The following is an 11900-nucleotide window of genomic DNA, read 5'->3' on the forward strand; positions in this document are numbered from 1 at the left end:
TGGCCAGTTCCCGAGTCGCGCGTCGCCCTACAGCGCTTTTTAGGTTTTGCAAATTTTTATCGTTGGTTTATCCGCAACTTTAGCCAGATTGCCGCGCCTCTTTCTGCCCTAACGTCTTCCAAGGTCCGGTTTTCCTGGACGGAGGATGCGCAAGCTGCATTTGATCGTCTGAAATCGCTTTTTTCGTCCGCCCCGATTTTACGAACTCCCGATGTCTCCAGACAATTCATAGTTGAGGTTGACGCGTCTGAGGTGGGCGTGGGAGCTGTCCTCTCCCAACGTTCACACTCTGATGGCAAGATTCACCCCTGCGCGTATTTCTCGCACCGTCTCTCACCCGCCGAACGAAATTATGACGTGGGCAATCGTGAATTATTGGCCATTCGTTTAGCTCTCGGTGAGTGGCGTCACTGGCTTGAGGGTACCGCTGTTCCATTCATTGTCTGGACGGACCATAGAAATTTAGAGTACATTCGCTATGCAAAGAGACTGTGCGCTCGTCAGGCCCGTTGGGCACTTTTCTTTACGCGCTTCAATTTCTCTATCTCATACCGTCCCGGCTCTAAGAACCTCAAGCCGGATGCTCTCTCACGACTGTTTTCTTCCCCCGAGGCTGTTCCCAGTAAGGAGGAGATCCTTCCTCAGGGCATGGTGGTGGGTGCAGCTGTCTGGGGAATAGAACGTTTAGTTAAGCGCGCTCTTACCCACGCCGTTACTCCTCGTCTTTGTCCCAAGGGACTTTTATTCGTTCCGCCCTCTGCTCGTCTAGCTGTCCTCCAGTGGGGGCACTACTCCAAACTCTTCGCCCATCCCGGCGTCCGGGGCACCGTCGCCGCCGTTCGCCAGAGGTTTTGGTGGCCCTCTTATGAGCGTGATGTTCGTCGTTTCATTGCCTCGTGTACAGTCTGCGCTCAGACTAAGTCTCGTAATTCTCCTCCAGCCGGTCTGCTACGTCCTCTCCCGTTGCCCTTTCGCCCGTGGTCGCACATCGCTATGGATTTTATCACGGGTCTTCCTCCTTCTGAGGGGAACACCGTGATACTTACTGTTGTTGACCGTTTTTCTAAGACCGCTCGTTTCGTTCCGTTACCCAAACTCCCCTCTGCAAAGGAGACGGCCCAAATTGTCGTCGACAAGATTTTTAAGATCCATGGTTTCCCCACGGATGTTGTTTCCGATAGGGGTCCCCAATTTGCCTCCTTATTTTGGAAGGAGTTTTGTCGTTTGATTGGTGCGTCGGCGAGTCTCTCCTCCGGTTTTCACCCTCAGACCAATGGCCAGGCCGAACGAGCTAACCAGACTATCGGTCGTATTCTCCGCAGCCTCACGTTGCGTAACCCTGCCTCCTGGTCTGAACAGCTTCCCTGGGCTGAGTATGCCTTTAATTCCGCACCGTCCTCCGCTACAGGGTTATCCCCGTTTCAGTGTTGCCTTGGTTACCAGCCCCCGCTATTCTCCTCACAAGACTCCGGCTCTAAATTACCATCCGTCCAAGCCTTTATTCAGCGTGCTAAACGCACTTGGAGAGGGGTTAGATCTGCTCTTTGCAAGTCCCGTTCCCGTACCCGACGGTTTGCTAATAGACGTCGAGTCAAGAGCCCTCGGTATTCTGTGGGTCAGAGAGTTTGGCTGTCCTCTACCAATCTTCCTCTCCAATCCTCTTCGCGTAAACTGGCACCAAAGTTTGTCGGTCCGTTTCGTGTCCTTGAAATTCTTAGTCCTGTCTCTGTCAAACTGAAGTTATCCGCCAACCTTCGCCGCATTCACCCGGTCTTCTATGTGTCCTGTATAAAGCCCGTTATTCGCGCCCCTCCTCGTCCTGTCACTTCTCCTATCCGAGTTGAGGGTACTCCCGTCTATAGGGTTCCCAAGATTCTTGACGTCCGCCCTCGAGGTCGTGGCCATCAGTATCTGGTGGATTGGGAGGGTTACGGCCCTGAAGAGAGAAGTTGGATTCCATCCCGGGACGTCCTGGACCGCTCGCTGATTGATGACTTCTACCGCTCCCGCCAGTCTTCCTCCTCATCTGCGCCAGGGGGCGCTCCTTGAGGGGGGGGTACTGTCATGATCCTGGTATCCTTCTCCTTTACTCTACCTCCCTCTGCTGGTCATATTTGTTATTGCATCCTCGTACACACACTCATTCACACTCATTATCTCATTCATCTCCAGCCGTTTCTCACTATCCCATCTGTTCCTCTTCTCCGCACCTGTTTCCCACTTTCTCTAATTCTACTCCCTATTTCTAGGCTTTCCTTTTCCTTTGTTCTTTGTCAGATTATTGCCAAATTATGTGTATCTACCTGTTCATTGATCCAGTGGTTTTGTATCCTGTCCTGTCCTGTCTTGTCTGGTCTCGCCTGCTGTCAGAATTATTCAGATGACATTGTGCTTCGCCTCTGCTTATCCAAGGCCTCGGTAAACGTGAGTGGTCTTCGGTTTGGCGTTCCCGCACCCTCTCTACGGACCCAGCCTGTCCCTATCATCTGGGATTCCTGTTTCGGCTGTAGCCAAGAATTTCTGTTTCATTAATTGAGAGACTTTTTGTTACATTTACCAAGGACTGTCTTCTGTTCAAGTTTTGCCAAGCGGCCACCTGTGTTGTTTCTCCTGAACTGAGATTAAAAGAATATCAGCTCACCTTTGCGTTTGGGTTCTCTGTTCACTCACCTGACACATTTTTTATGGGTGTGTGTTAAATCATTTAAATATAATTATTTATAGATATTCATTATTATGAATAAATTGTCATTTTACAGATGGTAGTCAAGCAAAACCGCCGTGTTACGGCTTTTTTAAGTTGTAAATTTCCCTGTAATTTTCGTTTAGAAAAGAATGATACAATTCGAAAATGTAAGAATTGTAGAATTAAGAACCTAATCGTGATACATTATTATTTGGCCTACATCTTTAACGTATTCTGCTGTTTACTGTGAATTTAAACTATTCGTTTTGGATAGCACAGGTAAAACTGAACTTTATCTCATGGAGGCAAACTTTCTAACTGAAAGTATATTTATAATTTATTTAAATGTGCATATATTTTGATTCCAGATTCTGCACTTTCACCACATTTGGAAAGGCAAGTGTTACAGTAAACTCACACACAGAATGTGCATTTTCCCTTAAACATTGTATCAACTGTTTTTCACACATACATTTGTTGCTTAAAGGCATAGAGTCATATAATAATTATTTTGTTTGATTTCAAAGGCAAGGAGAACTTTTAAAAATCTACAGGAAATTGCAACAAGCGTAGATAAATTTGCAGTACCTGGGACTACTATTAAGAACTACAGTGTTCACAAAGCTGCTGGCTTTTTGGACAATGTATGCAAAGATTTGCAAGTGCCAAATACACTTGCAAATTGCAAAAAAATTCAGGAATCCCTGCTTCTTCTGAAGGTAATTTGTCATTAGGTTGACTAGAATCAACCTGCTGAGCATTTCAGCATTATAATTGGTTCTTGTGAAGCATCACTATTGGCGAGAGAACACTTTTCTATGTCCATTTTCTTTTCTTTAGTTGTGCAGTTTATAATACTGTTATTAAAACAGAAGTAATAGAATGCCATCAGATCCCAACTCCACAAATCCATATTTAGCCATTCGTTTAAAAGACATTTTACTTTTTTTACATTTATGAAAAGTGATTACTTTGGAAATGTCAGATTAAATATAAAAAGTAATTTTCCTTTTGAAAATAATGGTTAATATAAAAAATGTTAGACGGGAGAGTGCAAGTTTACATGCTAACACCGATTGTAACTTTTGACTTATACTTATTTGCTGACACTCTGGTGTTGATTCATTTTCATTTATCCTCTCTTGAGTTTTGGTTTTAATAGCATTGTTTAACCTTGCAGTTGTTAATGGTATTGACTGTGCATTTTTCAGTTTTTGAAAATGATAGATGTATTGATATATATCCTTTGCCCCCAAATATGTAGGGTGCCCAGGATGTTGGAGACAAAGGCAAAACAAATTTGTCTCAAAGGCAAAACAAGACTTGCATCTCTTGAATTGGTGACTTTTTATCTTTAGTTTGCTTTTCTTTGGTCTGATCTCGTATTATAATTGTAGGAGTGTCATTCTTAGTAAAAAAAAAAGTTCACACTATTTTTTTTTTCTTAAACAGAAAAGAGAGAGCTCGGTCCACCCTGAGGTCCACCCTGCGGTCCACCCTGCGGCCCACCCTGAGGTCCACCCTACGGCCCACCCTGAGGCCCACCCTGAGGTCCACCCTGAGGCCCACCCTGAGGCCCACCCTCAGGCCCACCCTGCGGTCCACCCTGAGGTCCACCCTGCGGTCCAGGGTTTTGGAGGTTTTTTTGGGGGGAAAATTTGTAGGGTGCCCAGGATGTTGGAAATCATCATTTGCCTCCATACCATATTGAAGAGGCTGAATGTGCATCTCTTGAACTGGTGACTTTTTTATCTTTAATTTGTTTTCCATATTGTGTATTTTGTCTAACAGAGATATTGTTTTAGAAATAAATCCCTCTCACTCTTTTCAGGACCTGTGGGAGACTAAGGCTGATAGTTCTTCAGACAGTGACTTGGCATCAAATTGTGCTACCGCAAGTGAAAGGGTTAATGGTACTTTTTCTATTAAATGTAACTAATATTCAAACGATTATACAATGACAAATGTAATTAAATAAATACTTTGACATGCCAGATCGAAGTTATTTATCCATTGCAGATTAATTGTAATGTGAGAAATATAAAACAATTCACTTTCATGTTCCTGTCCCTTTAAAAGGAATTTACTAAATGAAAAATATCTAAAGAACAGTAATAATCATTATAAAGCTAAATGGTATTTTAGAAAAATAATTATTTGGTGATTCCCAGGGGAATGTTTTTGAGTTTTTAACATGGTGAAATGTTTATTCATTTTCTAAATTGATTATAAATTTCCACACATGAACTTAAGTTGTTTGTCATGTGAACATATTTGTAAGCTAGTGAAGAAGTAAGCTTAATATATTAAAAGTATATCTACCATTTTGTAACCTCTTTTTAATGAATTTATTTGTATTACAGATTTGTGAGGGATCAGACAAATCACTTCGTAGCTCTACTAACAGCAGTGAGGAAGATGCATACTTCACATGTTCTTTGCCATGTCAGCCTTGTTTCTTTTTATTGAACAAAAAGAGTGGCAAAAATTAAGACAAGACCAGAAAGGCAGACGTTTTCAAGGTCTTCAGTGGACTAATGTCATTGCCAAGGGCATCAAGTCTGTTCATCCCTACTGCAGCTTTGGTTTTAAGAGACACAGTGTGAAAACCCTGCGGTCACAGACACTGGCACCAGTTTTTACATGTATGGCCTACTGTCGATTCAAAGATTGCCCAGTCACTGTACATGTGGAAGTTGCAGATGAACACACCCTTAAAGCAGTAGTGGTTTTTTCTGGAGGTGATGTGTACCATAACACCAGGGAACTGCGCAGAAGACCAGTGAGTGCAGGTGCACGACAGTCAGCAGCAGAAGTCCTTGCAACCAAGTTACCCCGGAGCTTCTATTTGGAGTCAATACAAAAAATTCCAACAATGGTCATTGATTCAGGCTGCAGGGATGATGCTCCATCCAAAGAAGTCCTTAAGAACATTGCGTGGAGGGAAAGGAAAAAAACCCGACGTCATTCTGATGAGCTCACAAGAACAACATAGCACAGACAATGATGTGTTGCAGAGGGTAATGATGCACCCCAAAGGAATAATGCTCTGGTCAAAGAAGACCCTCTCTGTCTTCTACAAAAGATGCAAGGAGGACATAGTGTACCTGGACGCCACAGGGAGTATAATTCCAAAAGAAAGAGCACAAAGTCCCCCCCACTATGTGTATGAACTGGTGGTAAGAAATCCCTGCAAGGGTGCATCACCTTTACCCGTGGCCACCTATGTCACATGTGACCACACAAAATCATCTGTGACCTACTTCCTGCAGGCTTTTCAGACAGATCTTGTCAGAATGTATGGAAATATGGGCAAACAAAAGGCCGGCTATGATCACATGTGATGGCTCCCTTGTGCTCATGCAGTCCATTTCCATTGCATTCTGCAGAACAGGTCTGGAGGATCTGTTGCAAAAGTACTTTCTGCTCATCAGTGGGCAATATCCTGCAGACACATTTGACCTCCCCATTCCTCATAGATGTTTAAGTCACATAATGAAGAATGCCAAGGATCTTTGCTAGAAACAGTACATATATATATTTTTTAGTATGATTACTTTATATTCAGTTTGAATTTAAATGTATGATTATAGTAATCTTTGTTTTTGATTGCTTTCTTTGTAGAAGTCCCCAACACTACAAGCTGGCAATGCATATATTTGGCCTTCTTGCATGTTGTACAACGCTGAGAGAGATGGATGAGCTGCTTCATAGTTCAGCAGTCCTCTTTTGCAGTCCCTGCAATGGACCAAATGTTGCAAAGCATTACAAACATCTGCAGTTGCTTTTGCAGCAAAGGCAGACATTTGATCTGGATGAGGAAAACATCATTGCTGACTACAAGGTATTAAATGTTAATATTAGAAATAAATCAGCACATGGCCTCACATTTGTAAATAATTTAGTATACCGTATAATAAAAACCAACCAGACCTGCTTGGTATTATTGGTTAGTGCAGTGAACCTTCTGGCTGAAAAATCTTATGGCTGCAGCAGAGTGGACAAAAGGGTTAAAGTTTGATTTCTGTATAATATGAACTATCGATAAACTAAACTCAACACCTCTCCAGGACATATCATGCATCTCAATTCAGGTCAGACAGGCAGAGCTGAGTGAGATTGGTGTTAAACAGAATAAATTATTAATAATGCATTCTGATATAAACATTTGACATTTTTCTGACATATGAATATTGCTTTTCAGCATGATGTCTGTACCACACCCCTCATGACTCATTTCCGGGGAACAATAAATGGTGCATTGCTAGACCTTAATGGTAAATGCAACGTTTATTATGCACCAACTTTCATTTCCAGTTTGGCCAAATATTTTCTGCCAAATGCCACCCTTTGGTCTGGAATTTTGCTAGGTAGGTTTGGTTTAAGTCTTTGAGTTAAGACAACTAATTATTTAATATAGCATTTTTGTCAAGTTCTTTACAAGGTTTAAATGGTTTTAGGGGATCTAGGACATCACAGGACAGGCCCTGTGTACCAGCAACTCAGTAAGGTCTACAACAAAGTTAGCCAATCAAAAAAACAGGTAAATTGAGTGCCTCACTCCAGTCCAGACCGGATAAATCGGGGAGCTCCCTCGGGTTGACCTCCTTAGCCCCCAGCCGGTAACACAATTTGATCGCCTCGTCCCCCAGGGAGCAGGAGGCAGCAAGTGAGGCAAACCCCCAGGTGTACTGGAACAAATCTTGGCTATTCAGGACCAAGGCCGCAATATGTCCAGCGAACTCCCGGGTCATGCTGGGGAGATCAGACGAGATCCGTGCTGCTGGATTCATATTGGTCGGTTGTTCTGTTACAACCAGTCAGGAACGAAACGGAGAATGAATCCAATCGCAAGCTTTTTAATAACATAAAGAGGTAATCCAGGGAACTCAGAACAGGACAGAAGTAACATTAAACAACAACCAACAGCCAACAACTGAAACACAGGGGTTTAAATACACAGACAAACAAGCTAAACAAGATAACAAGGGGGGGTGGTTAATGAGAACACCTGGGGAGACTAATAAACATAGACGAGGAACACCTGTGGACACTGAGCAACAACAAACAAAAGACAAGACACATTGCAGGATCACATGACAAACAAGAGATCACGTGATATACAAGACACAACAAAAACTCACACGTGATGAGAGTATGTTTGTTATCGTACTGTTCTGAGATGAACCCTCTGCATTTGGGCCTAACAATTGTGTTAGTGTAGTTTTCTTTTTCTTTTTTTTTAGGGTTTCCTCTGTATACATTATTGTTTGAGTTTTTTTATTGTGGTGTATGAGTCTGTGTATGTGCTCTTTATTGTAGGCCTGGGCAGCAAAGAAAATAAGGGCGGCAGCTTGGTGGTGGTATTTTGGAGTGTTTGCTGTGCCACACAGAGGTGTTCGACCGAGTGCGGTGTGAGTGCACGTGTGTGTGTGTGGTTTTCTTTGTTTCTTTTTTTTTTTTTCTCTTTAGGAGAATAGAGAAGCCCTTCTGGGTTGAGGACTTCGGCTGCTGACCCCAGTTTCCGCCGCCAGGGGTGTCTAATTTGAATATCCTTGTTGAATGTGGTGTTGTCTTTTGTGATTGATTGAATCATGGTAATCAATAAAAGTGATTTTATTGTTGTATACCTCACCCATGTCTCGTGCCTGACTCCAACCGACACGAGCCTGTGAGCCTTGTGTGCTCCTAGTTTGTCTAGGGCGATTCCCTGGTAGTAAGCCCCCAGGGTGGCGTAGTTGGTTTATTTTGTGACCGCCTGATTGCCACATTTGAAATGCGTATAATAAAATGTATACTTCAATTTTTACAAAGAAAGATTACACTTGAAATATTGTTACAATTTTATTTGTTGTAATTGTAACCTTTTTAATAAAATGGCAAAGAATATATTTACAAGGTAGATGTAAACAAAATCTTAAAAGTTCAATATAAGCCTTCTCTTTAAATTATTTTTATTGTGTTTTATTAGTGACAAATTTGGGGAGAGGATACATATCCAATTAACTGCACAATTACTAGAAATGTTTACCTTGGATATTATACAATTTGCAAACAAAAATACAAGTGGAAAACAAAATTGAGATGTTTCAAACAGTGAACCAATTTTGTAGTATGTATTCATATATATATATATATATTTATATATATATATATATAGTCCTTGCATTCTTTCTTGTGGCTCAGTTACACACCTGAATGAAAGCCTCATTATGCAGGTCATTATGCGGGTAATTGTCTTCTCAGGTGTGAATCACGCCCTCACGCATATTGCCTTTTCAAACTAAAAGTGTCTTGCAAAATTTAAATCATTGTATTGTTTAAGGTGAATGATTTTCACATCATTTTGAAGCAAAAACTCTAGGCGACAACATACATTAGTCAAAAGCCTTTTGGGCAAATATTTAGTATGTGTTTTGTGGCCTTATTTCAGAAACTTTAATTTTTAGTTTTTTCAATAACCATGCATAAACAATTTTCTCTCAAAAATACAAACATGTACATGTTGCTCTCATATAATGGTAGCCCTGTTTGTGCTAAATAGAGTGTAATTACACCTTTGCCATTAATATGTTTATAAGCAGCTGAAAGTACAAATGTCAGGGCATGTCAAAACATCTCAAGGACCCCAAAAACACCTTAGACCCAAGAGGGTTAAAACTGTTTTATGTCTATTATGGATGCTTCGATCATGTTTTTTTTGTGCCCCCAATCCAAAAAAAACTAAATAAAATCACAAGACACACTTTTAATCAATGAAGTCCAGTTCTTAAAGTGCTTTAATTGGAGATTTTCCTCACTTTCATTCAGTTATCTATACTCTTATTCCCACTTTAAACTGAAGTCTAGATTCTTTTTGAGGAAAATCAGCATCATGTTGTAGACAAATCAGTTCCCTTACGAAGGGAACTCAACGATGCGTCCATCGACGCCACGGGAACGCCCCCAGCGTGACTGCGTCTGAAGCATCTATGTCAACTAGTCCAATGGAAAGAATGAGCGTCACGGGCGGGTGACGTCATGACCAGGAATTGATAAAAGCACATCCGGTGCAAACCGGCATTAGCTTCTGTTGCCTCAGCAAGCGATCTGTGTTATACTGTCTCTGTCTATTTATTGTTGTCTGTTGCAATTTATTCGGAAACGTTATGGCGAAACAAGTGTACAAGCAGTGTGTTCCTCCCTGCCCGCGTTATTTAACGGGTGGGGACACACACGAGCTTTGTGTCATTTGTTTGGGAGTGGAGCATGCGGTCTCAGCCTTCGAGGGGGCTGAGTGTCAACACTGTGAAAAGCTACCGCTCCGCATGCTCCGCTCTCGCCTGTCACTCTTTGATGTAAAGAGTGGGCAGGCTCGCGATCCTCAGGGATCAGGACCCGCGTCTGCCGAGGCGGCGCGGAGAATGCATTCCTGGGGATCGCAAAAGGATCTTTCGGAGGGGTTGGAGACGGGTCCGCGGGCCTTTTCTCCTTCCTTACCCGGAAGATCCAGCGCTCTCCCCCCGGTGTCGGAAGCACGCACTGCGGTTTCTTCCGCCCGGGGAGAGAGCCCTCCATTACTTCAATGCTCTTCCTCCGAGGAGGTCGATGTTTTGAGTATGGAGAGTGAAAGCACACACATGGGGAAAGAGATTCACAATTTATTTCCCCAGCATATGATGAGCTGGTGGATGTTATGTCACGGGCTGTAGAGAAATTAAATATTGAATGGCCATCTGAGAATAAAGACGCTCGTCCTAAAAGTAAATTAGATGAGCGCTTTTTATCTTCCACGACATTATCTCCACCACGAGGGCTTCCCTTTTTTCCCGATCTTCATAATGAAATATCGAAATCGTGGAATAAACCTTACTCTTCACGACTTTTTAGCCCTCAAATTAACACTTATTCGAGAATAAGAGGGCTAAAAGAGTATGGTTATGAGGCGATGCCCCAGGCGGAACAGAATTTAGCCAGCTATCTTTCGCCTGGTGCCGCATCGTCCCTGAAAGCCTCAGCTTTGCCCACTAGACCGCTTAAAGCCACCTCGGTTTTAGTGGGCAAAGCTTATACGGCAGCAGGTCAAGCTGGAGCATGTCTGCACACAATGGCAGTGCTTCAGGCTTATCAAGCTGACCTGCTGGGGGATCTGGATGGTAGTGAGGGAATTTCTCATGACGATATTCGAGAACTTCGTCGGGCTACCGATCTTTCTCTCAGGGCTACTAAGGAGACCGCCAGAGCAATTGGGCGGTCTATGGCAGCCTTGGTAGCTACTGAGAGACATTTATGGTTAAATCTGTCAGAGATTAAAGAAAAAGATCGAGCTTTTTTATTAGATGCTCCGCTTGAACCTTCTGGTCTCTTCGGCGACGCAGTCCACGCGGTCGTCGAGAGATTTCAGGAGTCTAAAAAACAAGCTGACGCTTTTAAAAAGTTTATCCCTCGCCGTGTCCAGCCCCCTGGGGCTGCTGGGCGTGAGCAGCCCCAGCCGTCGAGCTCATCATATCGTGTGCATCAGAAAGAGAGTGTTGCATCTCGCGCACCTCCACGTAGAGACTGGAGACAGACGCAACCCTCTCAACCGAAGTCTTCTAAGTCGAAGCCGGATCTGAGGACCGTTCTTCAGGCGAAGAAGACTTCGGTTCAAAAAAAAAGGTCCTGATGTTCACGCATCAGGCCTGTGAGGACAGCCCCGACCGAAGTGGAGCGGTGTACACCTCATTTTACGGTGCCCGTTCCATTTCGGGGTCCTCACGAGACCGTTCTGCCAACCCTGCCACCCTCGGTGCTTCAGGGCGCAGCGGTCTCCAGCGAGTCGCTGATGCTATGCTGCGGCACAGCATCGGTTTCGCGCCCTCTGAGGGGGGCCTTAGAGCGGCCAGTTCAGGTAGTTCCTGCCATTATGTTTCAGGCTCCGGAATTGGCTGTCTCGATAACACCAGAGACCAGCCTCGAGAGGCTGGTTCCCTTAGTAAATTTTCTGGCAGCGTGGAAGCTTCTGCCGAATATTTCTCATTGGGTCCTGCAGATTGTAGAGAAAGGATACAGAATCCAGTTTGCTTCTCGTCCTCCTCGTTACAACGGGGTGCTGCCCACAGTGGTGCATCCCGAGCAGGCTCTGGTAATGGAGCAAGAGGTAAAGGCCCTGTTAGCAAAGGAAGCTATAGAACAGGTGTACTCACCCGACAGAGAGTCGGGTTTTTACAGCCGTTATTTCATTGTTCCAAAAAAG

The sequence above is a fragment of the Siphateles boraxobius genome, unplaced genomic scaffold, assembly GCF_051911475.1.
Source record: "Siphateles boraxobius isolate OS27281-9 unplaced genomic scaffold, OSU_SipBor_1 61, whole genome shotgun sequence".
Taxonomy (NCBI): Eukaryota; Metazoa; Chordata; class Actinopteri; order Cypriniformes; family Leuciscidae; genus Siphateles; species Siphateles boraxobius.